Source organism: Cyrtonyx montezumae, unplaced genomic scaffold, assembly GCF_038088225.1.
Source record: "Cyrtonyx montezumae isolate F1298 unplaced genomic scaffold, pur_monq_1.0 scaffold_6, whole genome shotgun sequence".
Taxonomy (NCBI): domain Eukaryota; kingdom Metazoa; phylum Chordata; class Aves; order Galliformes; family Odontophoridae; genus Cyrtonyx; species Cyrtonyx montezumae.
In genome coordinates, this window is record NW_027072067.1 from 14,142,586 (window position 1) to 14,162,007 (window position 19,422).

The window sequence follows — 19,422 nt, forward strand, 5'->3', positions numbered from 1 at the left end:
TTTCCAAAATCAACATGACTTTGGTTGACACATAAATGTCTTCATTTGATATCAGAACAAGAATCAGGGTATCTCTCCCTGGGAAGCTGTGAATGTCTACAGACAGTGCTTTGCAGTTTCCTGCTGCAATTGGTACAACACTAACAGAAGAGATTTAAGACAACCTCATCTCCATGCCAACATCTTCTTTATATGGCCAAAAAGTAACTTTTCCTTTTTAGCAGGTTGAGGCTCTTAGTTAAGACTCACTTCTCCTTAAATGATATTTCACCGCTACAGTAAATGATCAATTTCTGCTCCTTGTAGCCAAGGTCAGGTGTGAGAGAATAATAGTCTCCTAGCTTAGCTTTGCACACCATGTAGAAATGATTTATTGCATTTCTAAAAGAGGATGCTTGACATTTTGAAAATGCAATGTAGTGCAACAGTAATTAAGCAAAAAGTAGACTGCTGAACAATTGATTGCCACTGTCAGCAAAGCCTGATTAACTCAGATGCTTGAAGAACTGTTTCTGCCACCTATGAATTAAAGATTAGTAATTAAATTTATGGGCCATGGCCACTGTCTCTGAATGGTACTTCACGTATAAGGGTCCCGATGAGAAATAATCAGATGGAAAAAAAATGCAAGTTGTTAACTCAAAGGCTTTCTACTGAGAATGGAGTCATGGAGTGATGGTGCCATGCTCAGCCTGAGTTCAACACCTCAGTGTTGTTGAGGCCCCACATTTCGGGCCTTCTCTTCCGCAGGCTGAGCAGCAGGTAGGGCTCAGGTGAATTTTCCGACCTTTCAAAAACCCCAAAGTCAAGGCTTATGGGTTTATGGATTCAGGCCATGTTTTGGTCAAGGGCTGCTTCAGTCAGGACCCACTGATCCCAAGGTAGACAAAGGGAACTTGGCTGGTAGATTTCAATGGGAAGTGACAGACTTTTCAGTGAAATGAGACTTTGAGGTTTGATGAGCACCCAGTTTTTGTCCAGATTCATGAAAGCCATGCCTTCTCCATCTGAATTTATTGCAAGCCCATTGAGGCTAGTGCTCCCTGTTTGGAAAAAGATGCAATAACCATGGTTGGCACTGACTCTTGCCCACCTTTGGGATCCCTCCATCACCCCTCAGCTCAGGACTCTGAAAATCTCCACTGATCCCACATGCTGAGTGTCATTCTAAAACAGATTCTGCGAACAATCCACACTTCCATATTTCAGAGTGTTTGAGCTGACAAGATGGAGTTAGTTTGCTGGGAAACTCACACCTCAAAAGCCTTGAGTGTTACAGACCTGTGAAAGGCAAATGTCCTGGACCTCACTCAAATTCAAATTGTACATTTTGAAGCATCTCACTGCAAAGTGAGCTCCATCCCTTTGTGCTCCATGTGAGCACAGCTTCATCCCCAACAAGGGGAGGCACAGAGCTGCTCCAAAGTGTGCTGGGGATTACATCTCACTATGAGGACACCAGAACAACCTTGCTGGGCAGACTGGGGTGGGCAGGGCCATGTGACCAGTGTAACATCATTCACACACGCAGCCTGAATGGGATAAATAGGCAGCAATTCATATTTCTGTGAGTTTGCACACATTCACAGAGCCGTACTGAAAGGAGAAGAAAGAGTTATTTATGATGTGTTCTGAACTATAAATTATATCAAAGTCAAAGCTCAGGGTAATTGCTGCTGAAGTAGATCCAAAGGTTGGCACTATGATTAAATAGCGCTGCTGGCTTTTAGGGGAAATCTAGTTACAGACAAACAACATGGAGGTCAGAAGCAAAATGTAATTCAATTCTTAGCTATGAATTAATGAATGTGTTTTAGATTAATTTAAATCCACAAAGAGACTTTGTGTTGCAGAAATATTCATTATGAAGTTTACCAGATTATTCTTCTGGCAGGGATTCAGCTTTCTGGGCTCCTGCAGGTGAACCCACGTCTTGCAATATGAAGCACAAGGAAAATGACAGCTTTTCCTGCAGAATGGGTCAGCTCAGGTTCTTCTTTGGGAATGCTTTCTCTCCTTTCCAGCTGACCTGTATGGTACCTGTGGCTGCACTGGCTTGGTGTAAGATTGATAGTTGGACTAGATGATTTTAAAGGTATTTTCTGACCTTAATGATTCTCTGATTCTGTAAAGGTGAAATAGAACAAAAAAATTCTGTAAGTATCATACATGAGCAAGTGGCATTCTTCCATTTTCTGTTCTGGGAACACAGCCTCTTGCAGGAGAGCTGAGGCTTAAGTGTGTCCTTAAATGTGTCTGGAATAGTGAAGCTCTTCCCAACTGGTGTTTATGGGCGTGTGTGCTGGAAATCTTTTACATTTGAGGTTACTTGGATCACCTCCTACATGATGATGGTCTCTGGCTGCCTTCCTAATTGTGCAAGGAAAGAGTTTGTACAGCCAGTGACAATCCAGGGGATGAAACAAAATGTTTGCAGTGGTCACAGGAGTGGGGACAAGCTGTACCACCAGGCTCACAGCCCTGCCAAGGGCTGCTGAGCCCCAGTTCTTCCTCCACGGATGGTGCCAGCATGGGGAGGACCCTTGACTCCACTGTCCTGTCCTCAGAGAGAGTGGAGATTGGGAGGAACAGAGTTGGCAGGACATGAAAGTGGATCCAACACTGCCCTGGCTCTGCTGTCCGTCCTCTTCTGTGTGCTCACTGTGCTCCTTCCCACCACTGCAGGGATCTGTGATGAGCTTCCACCAGGGCAGAAGGCTGCACCTGAAATACCACTGACACATCTTTCTGTTCCCACCCGCAGCACTGACGGCTTTGGGTTTGCATGAGCTCCTACCACCACATTTACAGCAGCAGTGGTTGTCTCTCCTTAGCTGTAATCTGGTGGTTAAGTGGCTTTGCTTTTTAACTTGAGTACAAGTTGTCTGAGCAATGTGTGCTTTGATTTCAGATCAGATTCTCTTGACAGAAGTGCCTTGCTTTTGCTGCACTCCTTGCTTTGTGAAACGTTAGTGGTTGAGACCGATACATGTGTGTATTATTTGAACATCTGGATTTTTATGACTTGGCATCTTGCTTCCTAATCAGCAGTGATGTAACACAGCCTTGCAGGGACCTCCAGTGAGGGCAACTGCTGTGGCCAGCACCCATTCTCAATTGATACATCGCCCATTGCCCCAAGGCACCTGCATGCTAGGGGAAAGCACTTCAGGTCCTAAACATGGTTCAGCCAATTATATTTTATTTTATTTATTTCTAAGCAGAACATTTTTTCCTCTTCCTCTAGTTTTGTATGGTTTCTTTCACAGAAAGCTGTGCTAGCCCTGGGTAGCCTTACCCTTCCCAGCCCACTCCTCCATATGGTTTTGCTTTCCTTCAACAGCAAGATCTTTGGTCACAGAGGCCAGCAAGTAATAATTCATCAGCTGTTTTTGGCTGCTTTTAGCTCACAGTCAGGAACCAGGGTGGAAATGCATTTATCATGGACAAGCTCTAGCCATTAAACTTGGACTTTGCCTTCCAAGCACTACAGTCATTTCTCACTAAGTTCTTCTCATTGCTAACCGTGGGGAATCAACAGCAGCAGTTTGGGGTGCTCAGGATGTAGCTTCCTTCACCCTTGGGTATGTACATGCCTGTAGGAGCAGATGGAGACTCTTCCATAATAATAATAGGTGATTTCCAGCAGTCACTGACTCAGCCCTGGGCTTTCTGGAAAGCATTCACTTGGCTGAATGTAGACAGTTTCCAGGCACTGTTCACTTAACTTCCTAAACAGGAATTTAAAGTTCTGACAATCTCCAGGATGAGGACATGGTTTAGTGGGCATGACGTGGATGGGATGATGGAGTACATGACCTTAGCGGTCTTTTCCAACCTTAATGATTCTATGATTTTGTCTATGATTCTGTCCCTATCTATCTATCTATCTATCTATCTATCTATCTATCTATCTATCTATCTATCTATCTATCTTCTTTCTATCTATCTATCTATCTATCTATCTATCTATCTATCTATCTATCTATCTATCTATCTATATCTATCACCTACATACTTGGAAGGGGGCAATGTGTGGATGCCCTATCCCTAGAGGTTCTCAAGGCAAGGTTGGATGGGGCCCTGGGCAGTCAGTTTAGTGAGTGGCAAGCAGTCCGCAGCAGGGGGCTGGAGCTGATCAGCTTTATGATCCCTTTCAACCCAAGCCATTCTGCAATTCTATGGTATTTGTAAACCTGCACTACTAAGGGCCCCCAATGGGAAGAAAGGCCTTGTGCTGACAGTGTTGTGTTGATGACTGACTCAGACTCTTGGCTCAAACTGAAGCTTAGTAAAAGACATGTATAATTTGGAAGGACTTGGGACAAGCTCCATACTAAGCAACAGAAGAAACTCAAAACTGAACTCAAACCATACAATTAATTGAACCAGAAATGATACTGGGGTCTCCAAGGGATAGATGTAGCAGAAGAATCTTGGCTCCTGAGTTGTAGCTATAAAATTCCAACCAGTTTCTCTTCACCTCCCAGCCACCTATGGATGTCAATCTGCAGGTGTCCCCATGTCCCCTCGCAGATACTGTTCACATTGCACACCATGGGCTGCTGAGGCTCTTGCAAATCAATTAACTGGGAGGTGAGGAAGGAGTTGGAAGACCGTCCAGTGGAAAAAGTGTCAGCTGGAAGTGTATCACCTGCCACCAAACCATCCCCAACTGTTCAGTGCTTTCCTCTTCAAAGCCATCTGGAGAACCTGGTGGAGAGCATAGATTCAGCCAGAAGCCCCACTACTGGCGGGCCTAGCAGGAAATTTGAATCTTGGAGGACAACCAGTGTCAGCAGGACAGGCTGGAGCTGGTCCTAGGAGCACACCTGGAGGACTTGCTGGGCTCTGATCCACTGCCAGCTCCCTGCATCAGGCCATCCCCAAAAAGGGCGTCTCGCCCTGACTCTGGTGCCAGAGGGCAATGCCTGCCATCTCTGCAGACTTAATCTGCCAAATGCTTATTTTAATTAAACATATTACTTTTATTGCCAGATTTTGAGAGTGTAGGCTGCGTGTGTGCTCACTGACATCTCCTGGCCAGCCTGGGATGCTTGTTTGGGCTGTACCACGCATCAAAGCATCTATGGGAAGGGGTCCCACCAGCCACAGCCAGGATATTGCTTCCAGGTATAGGGCAGCACAGGCAGTGTGAGCCCTTGGGGAGATGCAGCAGGTCCTCAGGATTATCTACACTTAAACTAAATCACCCACTGCTGTGATTACAAGTAGAGCAGAGTACACAACTAGAAGAGGGACCACGGCAACAACCAACCATCGCTTAGCAGACCTGGAAGCAACAAAATCCATCCCTCTTCTGCAGTCCTTGCTGGGGAAAAGGGAGAAGTGAAGTAAGGACTGCAAAATCAGGCCCATAGTGAAACAGGACAGCCTCAGAAATACTAAAGGAACATCAGCCAAGCCTACAGCTTCATTATAAAAGAGCAACTGGTGTGTTTTCTTTTCTATGCCTTCTGTTGCTGTACTGAAAGCATCTTTTCTTTGCGTGATAATGTCTTTGTTTGCCTGAAACAGATTTTCCCACCCCAAATAAATACTGCTTCAAAGTGAAACTGACAGCATTGGGCATTAGGAAGAGAGCCTGGACAACTCAGAATATCCATGGCGAGGAGAGGTGGCTTTCATCTGACAGTGCTTAAGGATGGTTTGACCTCTCCCTTCCTTTACATGCTGGGAGTTAACTTCTCATGTAAGTGTCCAGCATAAATTCTTCTAATGCAAATTTCCTTGTCAAAACTACAAACAGACATCTGATCAAAGGTCAGCTCTCCTTTGTGTTCCTGTTTGATATAGAAATTTCTATTTCATCTTTGACTGTCATGGTCAGTTAAGGGAACTGCAGCCTGATGGGAAATTACTGATGCATTTCATGTCCTCTTTCCAATGAGGCTTTTCCCCTTCCCTCTTTCATATCTTATGGGTGTTTTAATTTGAATATGTTTTCATTTTTTAATGGAATAGTTAAATTAGCTTTGAAAATGTAGCAGTATGACACTGAAAATTGTCTGCTTATTAACTGAAGCTCAGTTTACAACTATTTGATACCCCGGGAGCTGATCAAATAATGATTATTCCCTTACTGCTGGCTTTATTTCATGCTTAACTTCTGGATCTTTCTTTATGGAGCAGCACTCAAAGGACAGGAATTGCAGCAAATGTGTTTATTTTGGGGATTTTCTGGCTTGGATGGACCCAGAAGAGTTGGAGATCAGCAGAAAAACGAGTGCTGCCTGCTCATCCTGCCCCCGCACTGTGAGGAGTCCTAACTCCCACTTATCATCCTTGAAGTCACCAAAAGGAACTGGGATGAGTGAGTCCCTCTGTTGGCAACACTTCAGATTTACATCTGGGTTTGCTGGCCTGATTACCTGCTGAATATAATTGCCTCCTGGGGGAACAGGAGGCTGTGCACCACCTTCTCTTGGGATGACACCTGGGTCTTGCAGCATCCAGGAATGCTGCTCAGTAATGGCCCACGTTGAGGGAGACGTCTTTCACAGTGATGAGAGGCACAACATCCCGTTGCCACTGATCACTTGGAAATAAATCACTCCTTGAAGTACCAGAAACTCTTCCCATAAATCAGGAGATCATCACCTGTCATCCTGGCTCACTCATCCGGTGGAATGTGTTCAGATGCACCCAAGGCTGAGTGATGCCATCAGCCAGCACATCCCTGGTGCTCCTTGGAACCTGCTCCTCCCCAAAGATTCATGCTGGTTAGCAAACAATAGTGCCTATGGAGAAATGCATGTGCCATAGCCCTGCAAATTCTCATGCTGGCAGCAAATGCAAAGGAGTTTTATTCCCAGATCACTGCAGTTCATTTTGTTTTCCTGTTCAGGTGATTAAAATATGCACAGTTACGCATCAAGGTCAGATGAAGTTGCATGAAGTCACCTCATTAATGTCACCTGGCAGGATCCACAGTGACTGAGCTGTGCGGCTGCCTGCAGGGAGTGGGGCAGCACCCGGTGCTGGGTGTCCCTGCTCAGTTCCCAGCTCAGCCCACAAATGCTGCCTCGAATGGGTAGCGTAGGGCTGCTGCAGCCCGGAGGCAAAGGGAGGAAAGCGGGCTGGCAGCTCAGAGCAGGACGTGATGCAGATGTTGACCGTGCTTCGCCAGAAGGACTCTGTCCTTCCTCGCTACCCCAGCGGCTACACGCCCCGCAGCCCACTCTCCTGCCAGGAGGGTGACAGTGACACCAGATGGCAGCAGTGGCCTTCGGATCCCAGCAGCTCCCAGCCAAGAGGAGGGCGAGCATCTCCCCGGCCGCGCTCCTTGACTGGGGGCGGCTCAGCATCCTGCATCCTGAATCCCGCATCCTGAATCCTGCATCCCGCCCGTAAGGGCTGCCAGAACATCACTGCGCAGAGTAGCTATGTGCTGGAGTCAAAACGGCACCCGGACTCCAACATTTCAAGGTAAAAGAGAAAATCCACACCTAAGGCTGGGCTCTTGGAGAAGCTCTCACCTAGAACATGGAGCCTTGCAGGAGACTTTCAAGATGGGTTATAAACCATCAGTGGAAATACTGTTTACTTGAACATTACACTAATTTTCTCACTTCACTATTACTGTGCTGTAGTGCTTTAACCTCCTGACTAAGTTTTCTTTATGATAACACCCACATATTTATTGATTTCTTTATTGATTTAGGGGCTATCCATTTACCTGGTCGCCCCCGTGTCACTTCAGAAATTATTAGTGTACTAACTGCCAACAGAAAAGCAAATCCAAAGCACTGGAGTGATTGATCTCCGTGTATGCTTGGACAGAGCAAGGAACAAGAGCAAGGAACAAGAAACAAATCCTTCTGGCTCCAATCACAGAGATAGGGCAGTGACCCAGCAAACAGCAGCACCGGTCTGGGTTCAGCTCTACTTGTACCCAGAAGCTTGGACAATCCCAGCATTTAAACAGAACCTCCTGTACTGGGAAAGTCTAATAATACAAATAATGGTGGATCACGGACTCAGTTTCTTCTCATTCTTCCACTGGCCCTGTGCAAAGCACAGCTCTGCCCTGTGGGTTTGCCCAACACAGCTGGGATGAACCCAGGACAGGCTGGGATGGATCCCTTTGGAAGTGTTACACTTCTGCATAACCTGAAAACAACAGCACGCAAACAAAACTGTGGGTGTTTGCATCTCCAACAGGAGCTTGCAGTGGCTCTGGATAGCAACAGCATTCAGGCTTTGCAACTTGGGATGCTAAGAAGGTGCTGCAGCATATTGCCTTGTAATAACATGAAGCAAAAGCTCAGCAGAAAGGCTGTGAACCAGATAAGATTGATTAAACAATTTCTAACCAACGGGGTTGCACATAAAAATTTTATTAAAACCTCAAGTGCTAAATTTATTTCCTGGGTCTGTCACTGCTATTTTTTTTTTTTATTCAGTAGTGATAATTACTACATTAGAAATTAAATGAACCTCATATACTACATCTTTCAGACCTCCTAGGAGAGTTGTGAAAGTGATTTAGGGAAGTGAATTTGCTATAGTGCCTAATCAAGTTACAGTAATTGTCACCTATAATTTTAACTTGACTGCTATGTGTTTAATTGGGAGCTTTACCTTTGGATTTTTGTAACCAAGCTTCCCCGTGTTTTCCTACTTTTCAGCCCCTCCCAAAATTCACTGACAGAAAACAAATCACTGCACACAGCTGTGCAGTTAACAACATTGCCCTTAATGAGGCCCTGATACTGGTTCCCCCAATGAGGATGTGCATGCTTCTTCAAGGAGCTCTGTGGAGCAGTACACAGTCCAAAGCCTTCTGAGGAGAGCAGAACGGGACCTCCAGGTGAGTGACAAAATGAGATATAGGGGATCCAAAGGCATGCGAGCATCTCTCAGGAAGAGCCCATGTGGGAAGCTCTGTCACTTGTAGGCTCGTGGAGGCTGCTTGTGCCTTCCTTTATTCCACCTATGCACAGTGAGAGTAACCCCCAGGTTCCCTTCTGTGGTCTCTGATGTGGGCAATGGTTCTGGTTACTCAGCTCTCAGATGGGCTCTCTGGGTGGCCACAGGCCTGCTTGTTCCTCTTTCCCTTTTCTTACTAAAGAAATGAGCCATGTATATGCATGTTACATATATTTTCAAGCTTTGCCAGGACTCTGATGACCTGTGGTGCCTCTGACAAGTGCATTACAAGCTGCCTGCGGTGCTGCTGGAGCTCCTGTCCAGGCACTGCACCCAGCTTGCTCTGCTTGCCCAGATCCCTGGTTTAGCAGGGCCAGCAGCTGGCCAGCCCATTGATACTCAGCTACAGGAGCACTTCAGCGGGCACTGAGCATGTTTACTCCTACCTGACTCCAACCATCTTCAGCAGCAACACAGAAAACAATCGGGGTGAATTTCAGGCTGTAAGGAGACAAGGTTTCTTCTGAATTTGTGGATGGTGATGATGGGTTCGTGGTCCTGAAGCACTCCCAGATGGTTGGCCAATATTAATTTGGAAAAACTGGGCTCTTTCTGACTTCAATTAGATGTAGTAAAGGAATTCTTGTCCTGCTTGAGTTTTGTAGTATACAAAACCTGTTTAATTTTGATTGGGTTCACCCCCCCCCCCCCCTCCTGTATTTAAAGCCACAAATCTTTACAGATGCAGAAAGGATATATTATGTTGCTGCAATTAAAGGAGTTAATCTGGATTTATTTGATCACAGTAACATTCACAGAAATGATTTTGCTTCCATGGCTTGGAGCTCACATTATGAAGTGATGTGTGTAGAATAGCAGTAACCTTGCCCCTGAATAATTCATAGTGTTTGTTAGCCACTTTTTAAGCCTTTCTGCTTAACCACAGAAGATTAGCATTTTTGTTGCTTTTTTTTTTTTCAATCAAAGTTTTGGAGCGAGGGAGTGGAGGGGGGTGGAAGGGAGAACGTTGGCTTTCTTCTTAGCTTACTTTAAACAGTTCCCCAGGCTTTCAGTACACAACTTAGCTATTCAAATTGGGATGTTTTGGCTTTAGAAGCATGTTAACTAGTTCTCAGGCTTACTATATTATACAACTTTCTAGTAAATCATGAATAAGTTGAAAGGCTATAGAGCTTTTCCCCTAATTTCTCAAGGGCCCTTTTACTACCAAATTTGTTTTCATCCCGTGTTATTTACTGACTAGCTCTAATAAGCTCTTCTGGTGTTGTTCCAGACAGCAAGTGTGGGGGTTTAGCAGGTAATGTGTGGCAGCACAGGGAGTTTGAAAGATCCTGGCTTTGAAAGGAATATTTCTGGTTAGAAATGGGACTGTGTTCATTACCTGATTGAGGTTTTTCTGAGCTCTGTCTTTAGGATGCGATGCTTCAGTGGTGTAAAACAGCAGAGCTCTGTTATGGCTCTCCAGTGATGCTGAATTGCAGAGCTGCAGATATGAAATACTTAACTGTAGAATCAATGGGGTGGTGATAAAAGCTGAAAATCTGGCTCAGGGCAGAGTGAGAGGGCAATGCTAACCTTCGAAGATGCAGGACTGAGGCTTCCTTTGCTCTTCTTCCATTCTGGGGTAATGCAAAGCAGCAAAAGTTGTGTGTGTTCTGTTTATTGCATTAAAAAAAATCTCAAAGATTAAAAGTGAAGGATTGCATTAATGATGCAAAATAGTGAATAAAAGTGAAACTATCAACTAGTGTGATTGTTGTGATGAGAAGAGACCAGGTATACTAGCCAGGAACATTTTCTAAAGGGAAATACGTACATGTACTAATATATATATATATATATATATATAAAATATACTTACATCAAGCAATACTTTGGAATCCACTGGTGTGCATATGAATGTATAAGTTTCCTTAAAAATATTATAACAGACAGCATCTAACCTTAAATGTAACTCATGGTATCTCTGAGAATGCAGTCTACCAAAACCAGCGTGTTTCCACTTGAATTTTAACAGGACCACAAGTTCATAGTGGGAAATTGGTGCCACACCGAGCCTGTCAGCTCACCCTGCTGTGAAGTGGGCTGGCAGGGAAGTGCAGGTTTTTGTGGTTGTTGGGTTTTTGTTTGTTTTAATTTGTTCAAATATATGCCTTGCTTGTTGCTACAGGGTCTGATTTGTAGTCTTTACATTGCTTGTTGCATCCAGACCGGTGCTCTGAGAGCTGCTGATGGCCAAAATGCTGGTCACCCCACTGGCATTTGATGTTTTAACCTGTTGTGAGGAAACATTTTGTTCTGTCTGAACAGAAGTGGTAAATCCCAGTCAATGTGGACAGTGCCATCCCAAACAGAGCAGAATTATGGCTGTTGGCTAAGGAGCTGCTGCAAAACCTAATGACAGAGCCAGTGTCCTGCAGGAAGCAGTGCCAAGAGGCACTTGGAGATAATGACCTTTTGAAGAGGTTCAGATAAGGTCATTTGCCAGCAGTCAGTGCTGGCCCTGGTTACAGAGCACAGAGAGCTGCAAGCAAAGCAGATGAAAATGTCTGAAGGATGTGCGTCAGCACAGTCACGACCTGAAGGCATGGTGTGACATTAATACAAGAACGTTAATACAAGTAGATCCATCTAGTGCCACCAAAAAGTAAGCCCAGTGAAGGGAAAAGAGTCTTCTGATTCTTCTGAGGCAAGGAGAAGTACAGGTGTTGTCTGGAGTGTCACCTCCATCTCCTGCTGCTGATGGGTGCCAGTAAGGGGCAGGTGGCTGGCAGCACCTCGGGAGCACTTTCTGTCCAGCGTAACACTACATAGATGACACAGTTCTTTGGGGATCCACAGCCGCCTCTTCTGTCTGAGTGAACTAAAATCACTGGCATGCAGCAGCCAAGACCTGTGGGCAGGAGCATCTTCCTGAAGGGGAGGATGTTTGGGTTGCTGTGCTGACAGATTTAACACTAACACCCATGTGTGCAGAGAGCTCTGTAGGCTTACTTGGTGGAGGAAAGACTGGAGTGAGGTCAGTGCTGTAGGAAACAAATCCCCCCATCTCTGCAGGCATTCCTACTCTGTTGTTCTGTTTTTTCAATGCCTTTTCATTGTGAACCCTCCTCTGACACACCAGGTGATCTCTGGCAGAAGACAGAGGTGACAGAAGTTGATATGTGGCCACAGCTGCTTGAGTGCAGAGCTCTGCTACGTGGCCTTCACAGCTTCCTGCTGCCCTTATCTCACTTTGGTTATTACTAATCCTCCCCTTGTTCCATTACATTTAAGAATCAAACCCAGGGTTCTTCTGTAAAAACAGAACCAGGTATTGCAAGACTGCTAAATCCCAAACTTTGCCATATACACTTTTCAATCGAACTCACTTTCCAAAATAATGGTATTGATTTATATATTCTTTTCGCTCTCATGATATTGTTTGTTCCTCTTCTCTTGGAACTGCAGCTCATTCTGTTGTACACAGTTGCCAAGAACCAGTCCACAGCTCACGCTGATGTGTTGCTGGAATGACAGCTCCAGCTTTCACACGCTGGTGCACTGTATTAGCTGGGGAGTTCCTCTGTTCCTGTTCCACTATTAGGTTTCAAACCTCCCTGCTGAGTAGCTGTCCTCAAGTCGCATCAGGTAAGCTTAGCTATGCATTGAATTCAGGGAGTGGAACTAATCCCACACTTCAGCTTTAGAGGAGAACAATGAGGCAGGGAGCTAAGCCTGGCCTCTGTCTGAGAGGTAAGGCTTTTGTATGCTGAAAGAAACAGGTGCACTGTGCTTAAGCATGGCTTCTGTTTCAGGTCCATCTCTGCTGAGACTAATGCCTGAGACTATTTGCTGGAGGCAAATAGTAAGTATGTACAACAGTGTGTCTTCAATATATTTCCATCATGGCTGTTACATGTATAACATGTGCACGCCTTGGTTTCATGGCTCTTAATTGAAAACTTGTAATGCCAGTGTACTCCATCTGCCTATGAACTAGAAATGACAGACACCAATACCACCATAGCTGACAGAACCAAACCTCAGTAAATGCATGCTGCTGCTTCTCAAGTGTTGGTACTTCTGTCACTGGAGTACTTAAGTTCTGCCCCCAGGTTTTATCTCCCCTGCTCAGTGGAGAAGTGCCCTTAGTGAATTTTCTCCCAGAGTTCCCTTGGAGTCAAAGACATTTCTTACTGAGGTAGAAGTGGACATACAATTTTTAATGATAGAAAGATGAGTCTTTATTCAGATCTGAACTTATAAAATCCTTATTTATAAAGATCTGAGTCTCCTACCTCAAAAAGAGCAGCTACACTAGCTGCTAAAAATGGTGCTTAACTGTCTTATCAGACACTGAAGAACATTTGTTATTTTTTGGCAAATAGAGGAAAAATTTAATTTCCCCTCGCTTGAAGTGTAAAAAGAATGGTGAATATGAGTGACTGCCCTGAGATTTTGCCTGCACAGTGCATGCTCGAAATGAGAATGATCTCTGCAAGGAGGAAGTGGCATTAAAATTACTTTCCCTTTTAGCGTTTATACTGCTGAGAAAAAACTGGGCTCCGAATGCTCCCCCATGCATCTGACAAGCGAGCATGGTGAATCTGAAAAAGCAACAAATGCTAAGCCATGCTCCGTCCTCTTTGCCTTCCTGTGTGGTGGGGCAGGAGTGGTGTCCTACCTATGATTGCCCAGCAGGAGGACAAACGCTTTTAAAGCCAGATGCTGGGAGGAAGTGGTGAGTCTGCTGATGGGTGTGCAGGGCCCTAGTTGACCCAGGTGAGCATACTGTCATGTCAGATGTCATGTCATGTTCTGGCTGGCAACGTGTAGGCTGCAGCACAGCGTGATCCCATCCGAGCCTGACAAATAAGAATCCTGGCTTCCAACTGCAATGTGGCCTTAGGTGGTAGCCCTTAGATTAACATAACACAGCAAAAGAATTGAGACTTGAAGTGTGAATAGCTCTTATTGCAGGATAACGTAGGAATCTCCATATGGATCTCTACTTACCTTCAAATATCAGCTTATTATCCTTTTATCAAACACACCTAGGAAAGTTCTGTAGTTGAGATATGGTAATAATCAGTGTAATTCCTTAATAGTTAGCTTTGAAATCTTGGAAGCCCTCCCCTCAAGAAGCAAAAAGTGAATGCCCTGCTAGCTGCGAGTATCATGAACCATTTTATCTTGACTAGGAAAGCTCTTCTTTATTCTGCTGGGTAGAAGAGTAGGCACGTTGTCAGAGTGCAGTTAAATCCCACAGCTTATTACCATGAAATATATGAGCTCAGAGGATATGACAGTGTTCTGCCCAGAGAGAGTTCAAGGCCTTCTGTTCAAGGAACACTGTTTCAGGCTTTAAAGCTGCACCATGAGTCAGGATTTCAAAAAGGACAGTTCCCAAAAATGGCCTTTTGAACTGGCAACTATTTACCATATATCATCAAGGGAGACTTTAAAGGTAAAATAATGATCCTAAAAAGACTGTTTGAGAGGGCTTGTCTGCTGTTTCAGAGATGCACTGGCAGGGCTGAGCTATGGCTGAAGTTCCCCTAGCCCTGAATTCCAACTTTGACCACTGAAGCTTTTGGAGCTGAATAGGGTGGCAGCTCTGTATTGCAGCTGACAGCACTGCAGTGCTACTGCTGCTGCTATCTCCCTGGGCCAGGTGAAAGCTGGGGAAGATCTGAGCACCTTGGATTCACGCAACTCCGATCTGACTGTAGACTCTTCTTTGCTAGGTAAGGCTACAGTGAGAAAAATCTACCTGACTATTTTGGGAGGGAGGTGATGAGACAGTGGAAACCCTGCTGTCCACCTGACTGTTTTAAATTTCAGAATGTGTCATCTTCCTTTCACATTTCTGAGTGTATTTGCAGGCTATTTCTAGGAATCCCCCCTTCTGACTGATTTATTCTGTTGCACAGAGATTTCAGAAGCAATGGCATTTCAATTTTAATGCGTAAATATTAAACACATTTCTGCAGTCAATACCAGACCAGGCATGCTGCCTGGACCTCATCCAGCTCCATTCAATAATGAGGATATTGACCACAATAAGAAAAGGATCTAAAGCCATAAACAGAAAATAAAAATATCCAGTGCCAAGAAAATGGAAACTGAAGTTTTCATAAACAGTCAAATACTCCAAATTGAATCCACACAATATGAACTATGCAACTGAACTTGGATGAGCCACATAAGATAATGGCAGGTAATGAGACATCTGTATCACAGCATGTCATTTAGTAAACCTAATATAACACATTAAACTGATTTCTTTATGAAAGCTGTTACATTGAGCATTCTTCTCTATTAAAAAAAAAAGTACAGGGGATTTTATTAAAAACAAATGAAAGACCCAAACCCCTCTATTACCCTGGGGCTGTTTGTTGCTACCTTTCCCTATTCAGTGGCTGAGTCTGTAAAACCAAACTGCGTCACTAGTACTAGATTTTTTGTTTTATTTAATAGTAACAAACAAACAAACAAAAAAAACCCAATAGACTTCTGAAGTGATTAAAAAAAACAGACTCTGGTATACTGAAAGTATGATGGAAAGAGAGACGTTCCTCCCAGTAGTGGCTCCAGGGATCATCTTTTCCATACTCTAGCTCTTCTTAAAAAAGAAAGAAATACTGTAGAGAAAAAGGAGTAGAAAACAAAGTGGCTTTGAGTGCTAACTTCAGAATGGCTCAAGGATATAGGATGGTTTGACTGTTTTGAGTTTACTGTATTTCCCCTTAGTACAAACAAGGGTGGCTGCAGCTACGCCAGCTCCGCTAGTTTGGAAGAAAAACTAATTTGCTGTCTTTGCTTATTTGAAGCAGAGGAGGCAGTTTAGAGAAAGCAGAGAGCAAAACTAACCATTTGCACTCTTAGGGGATCATTTGCACCTTTCTTGAAGCTGAATTACATTCTGACTGGCAGCTGGATCGTTAACATTAATATAATTATATAAAGAACCGTTATCTTAGTTATTGGAGCTGGCCAATCAGTAAACTGTTTCTTTGGAGGGTCCTCCCTCCACCAGCTGAAGGACTTCTTAACAAGAGCACACAGAAGAGCAAAAATGGATAGTGGTGACAAGGGGCAGCAAGAAGATATTCTTTCTCTGTTGCCACCTCTCCTACAGTTGCAAGGCCCTGTTGGACCTGAGCCATGCTCTCTGCTTGCAGCTGGAGCATTAAAGCTTGCTTGTGAAGCATAGCTGCCAGAAGCTCTGGCAATGTTAAGGAGGGAACACCACAGACATATGCTTAGAGAACTGACAAACTGGACCAGAACTTATATTCTAGGTCTGCTGTAACCAAACCAAACTTTGGTTTTTCATTTTTTTCCTTTGATACTGCTGTTGGATTATCTTTGTTGAGAATGAGGTCTCACTGGGACCAAACTCAATGAATCTCCTCCCTGTGCTGGGCAGGGCCAGTGCATTATGGATTTCTCATCTGTGTGCAGGTACCCAAGCCTCACAAAGCTGAGGTGACAGTGGATGAATGGGAATTCTGTTCCAAAGTGACTGTTCCAGAACACATCACTGTCACATCACTTACACACCACCCGTCATCCAGGTTTTCAGTAGCTGCTGGGACTTGCTGAAAACAGTAGGGCCTGTCATTCTGAGATTAAGGAGGGATTAGCTGTACGATTTCAGACAGCCTTAAGAGAAAGGTTAAACACTCTGGGAGGAGGAAGTGTGTGTGTGTGCATATGCATCTTCCAAAACAACAGATGGTTTCAATAAAGTTGCTCCTGCTGCTAGGAAGTGGCACTTCTTGACATTAGCAGAGCCATATCTCATTAGGGTTCTTGTTTCTACCAGCCTGCCTCAGCAAGGCCAAATCCACTGTACAGTATGGGGTAATCAGAAAAGACACTCCAGTATCTGCCCCATTAATTGCCTCCTGCCAGTCTTCACTCTGTTCTGATGTAATGCCCACTGTGCTCAGTATGGAACGATCAATTGGCTTTGAAGGGCAACTTCCCCTAACGATCTGTGATTCCCCCTACTTAAACTGCAGCAAGAAGAGTCCTTTTAAAGATCCTGCGAGAAATGTGTTATTTCTTGGAACCACTAAATAAAAACTCTGTGCTTCAATCAATGTATTGATGTATTAAATTATTGTGCAACTAAATTAACGTGCCCCTCGGTGACAGAGCTGCAGAAAATGAGTAGTGTTTTATGCATTAAAGACAAATGGGGAAAAGATTGTTTTCCAAGGTTAGATTGTTCCTCAGTGAATATTGAGATTTTCCCAATTAAAATATAAAGCTTTTTCAGAGTGCAGTTGTATCAGGTGTATCACTTCTGAAAGACTCATGGCACAAAGTAACTTGTACAAATAGCTAAGCAATCATCAACGTTAGAAGTGGCATATTTTGAAGAAGGCGAGTAAAATTATTCATTCCTACTAGTACTGTATTTAAATTCTATAGTTTACCATTACTGAAAGTCCTGCCAAGCTTTTGTTAACCCTGCTGCCTTCTTGGGAAAGATGATTGAATTCACGTTTTTCTTTACATTTTCTTTCACATTTATTGTCTTCGTTTTGCCTTTGAGAGAAAAAAAATGAAAAATCTTATCTGATGTTTTATGTCAGTAACTGGATCCTCCAAACCTGCTTCCTGCACCGCCTGTTGTGCAGCACTGAATCATCAGCTGACCCACACCATCTTTGCTGAAGATGTGACGTTTTCTTGGTCCAGGTGGATGAACCAAAACATTCTAATTAATTTGTTCTGTAGATGTAATGAAGAGGAGAAACTTTTTCAATAACTTCATTGTTCAAACTTTCTTTTTTCTTTCTGGTACCTTTTAAGCTCTCAAATAGCTGAAAAAAAAAGTGTATATTTTGTTCATTCTGTCCTGAAACTTTTTCCTTCTCCTCTTTTCTTGCCTGGGCTCATGACAAAGACATGCTTTATTCTGAAGGCACAAATCCCAGAGCAAGCGGTGCCAGCTCTGAGTTCATAAGGAGGGCAATGTTTCTAATCACTTATAAAAACCAGACTTGGACTCTGCATTTTCTCAGTTGATATTATTTAATCTTTACATTTGAATTGTTTGAACATCAAATGAGAAGCACTTTCTCCAAATGCTTTCAGCTGTATTTTCTTTTCAAGAGGTATCTGTAGGAATGATAAATTAGGTGCGAAATTAAAGCATAAATGAAAGCATCCTGATATCTTAACATTCAGGACAGTTTGTATTCTTGCAACATCATAAATGAGATCATCAGTTCTAATGGACTGCTGGACAGAAGAGCTAAAATCGACCAAAGAAAAACATCCTACAAAGAAATTATTACAATGTTGATAAAGGTATTTATGTCAAAATATCTTAAAGGGCTTCACAACTCCCCACTGTCTTCTGGGAAGCCAAGATCCATGAAATCAAATCATTTGATCAATGGCATGCAGTAAATTAGTGTCAGCGCTAAGATAAGGTTCCCATTTTCTGACGTCTAGATCTATGTTCAAATTCTGGGCTTGTATTGCTTCCCAGGCAAAATTCAGAAGAAAGAGATGTAGCTGACAGAAAGGGAGCTGGAACGCCCTTTCTATTAGCTTCTTGTAATCTCTGAAAGCACCAATGCTAGCATTTGTGTGCAATGCAAGTGCTGTTTATAAAACAAATTTCAGAGCAGTTTTCATGGGCAACATGCTACTCACTTTGCACCCAAGAAAGCCAGCAAATAGTATGCAGATCTGGGTTTAAAGGTCTGGTCCCTAGATTCCCATGGATGTGTCACTCTGTGCTAAATATTCGTGCTAGGAAGTGCTAATGGAGGTTTCCAGGGAGGGGAAGGGTTATAGTGTATTTACTGTACCTGAGAAAGACTTCGGAGGAAGAGAAAGCAATATCAGTGCCTCTTAAAGAATATCTAAATCTGTTTATATGGCAATTTATTTTCTTCATGGGAACCTTACAAAAGTAAGCTATTTCACGAAATACTGTACTCCAAACTACCAGTTCAATGCAGTATTTATATTAAAAAACATTTTCTATTTCCCTTCTGCATTTTGAACACTAATCCAGCCCAGCCTCAGTGTCCACACCAAAGGAAATGAACTGCATTAGGCAATGTCATTTGCTAAAAGGTAAGAGCGGAGTCCCCCTAGTTTTATATTTCTAGGGACAATTTCACAGGCCATGCCATCGCTGAATGGGGAAATTGGAAAACTGCAGAATCGATTTGCAGACGTGCAGTTCTATTTTCTTTCACACCTCCTTCATCAGAGCCCCCATCATTCCTGTGTTGTGTTGCATTATTACTGATGGCAGCCTGGGCACCACAGATAATGGCTACACTAGAGAAAAGTGATTCCTTGCAAGCGAAAGCAAAACCACGTTAAGCAGCAAGCAAGCAGACGACACTGAGCATCGCTTTTTCTGCTTTTAAACTCGTCTGCTTCAGAGCACCATGGTACATTGGTGTACCTGAGGCTTAGAGTTAAAGAGAAAAAATAAAATAATAAAAACTAAAAAATAAAACAAGCTGGTGACTGCCAGCTGCT